Below are 1629 nucleotides of genomic sequence, written 5' to 3' on the forward strand. Positions count from 1 at the left end.
GTGTGATTTCAGTAGGTGTGTGAACTGCTTGACGCCCATTCAGGAAAGCCAAGTTAAGAAGCTCTGCTTCTTCGAGTAGACCCTAGAAATCCATTCCCTTGGCAATTTATACAGTTAACGTCTCCCACCATCCGTTCATCTCACCCACCCTGCCATCTCCACCTGTCCATCCAGCTGTTGCTCCATCTAACTTTCCCTCTCCATCTACCCATCTTCCAGTCCCTCATCTCACCTATCTACCTTGCTTATCCAACTGTCTGCCCTCTTCACCCACCTATCCCTTTATCATTCTACCCCCATCTGGCATTCCATCCCTCCATCCATTTATCCATCATCCCACTTACCCATCTTCTCCATCCAGCACTCCATCCATCCATCTCTCCCTACATATTTCCATCTGTGTCCATTCATCCACTCATTTTGCCATCCATCCATATTCACCCAGCCATCTCCCAATCCATTGACATACCCATCCCTCCCTCACTAGACTCTTCTGGGTCTTAGTACTATGACACTTCAGAGACAATTCCATGCTGATACAGGGGAGATCAATTTTGGAATTCTGGAATAAGTCTGTCCCACATCTGTCTTGATTTCCCTTGGCATCCTCCCCACCAGTTCCTCATGAATATCCCAGTTCTTGTGCCCACTCACATACCTCAGATCCCTTCACTCCTCCCCCCAGTTGGCAGCCTCTACAATTCATCCACATGCTCCCTCCCCCAGCAAAATAATTCAGGTCGTGGAGACAAAAGGCTTTTATGTTAGGTTCTGTCTGCCCCCTTGTTCCAGCAGTGGTATGCCCAGTGAGAGGCACAATTTAAGCAGTGTCTTTGGTGCTGATACTAGCTGCTTTCATCAAATACTTAGCATCTTGTGCTTTAGCACGTTATTTATGTAAGCTCCCCTAGGATTCGCTAACGCACCCTGGTATCCTGGCTATGAATTCAAGTCCCATCTTTACTTATTTGGTGTGGGTCCTCCCTCTGAGCCGGTTTTCTCATCTACAAAATGAAGACAACAGTACTTCCCTCCTGGGATCATTGAAAGATTTAGGGAGCATACCCTCCCACTTCCCAAATATGTTTGAACCTCTGACTTGGTTAGGAGCATCATTCAAATCACAGATCTAGTCCCGACTTACTGAATCAGGACCCCCAGGGCAGGAGGAGCTTGGGAATCTGAATTTTTTTTTTTTTTTTGAGATAGAGTCTCACTCTGTCACCCGGGCTTGAGTGCAACGGCGCAATCTTGGCTCATTGCAACCTCCACCTGCTGGGTTCAAGCAATTCTCATGCCTCAGCCTCCTGACATAGCTGGGATTACAGGTGTGCACCACCACGCTCAGATAATTTTTGTAATTTTAGTAAAGACATGGTTTCACCATGTTGGCCCAGGCTGGTCTCAAGCTCCTGACCTCAAGTGATCTGCCCACCTTGGCCTCCCAAAGCGCTGGCATTACAGGCATGAGCTATCATGCTTTCCTGAGAATCTGATTTTTTTTTTTTTCTTTCACACATCATCAACCTCAGATGATCCGCCTGCCTCGGCCTCCCAAAGTGCTGGGAATACAGGCGTGAGCCACCACACCCTGCCCAGGAATCTGAATTTTCAGCAATCAGTTAACAG

This window comes from Colobus angolensis, unplaced genomic scaffold (assembly GCF_000951035.1).
Source record: "Colobus angolensis palliatus isolate OR3802 unplaced genomic scaffold, Cang.pa_1.0 Scaffold34, whole genome shotgun sequence".
Classification (NCBI taxonomy): Eukaryota; Metazoa; Chordata; class Mammalia; order Primates; family Cercopithecidae; genus Colobus; species Colobus angolensis.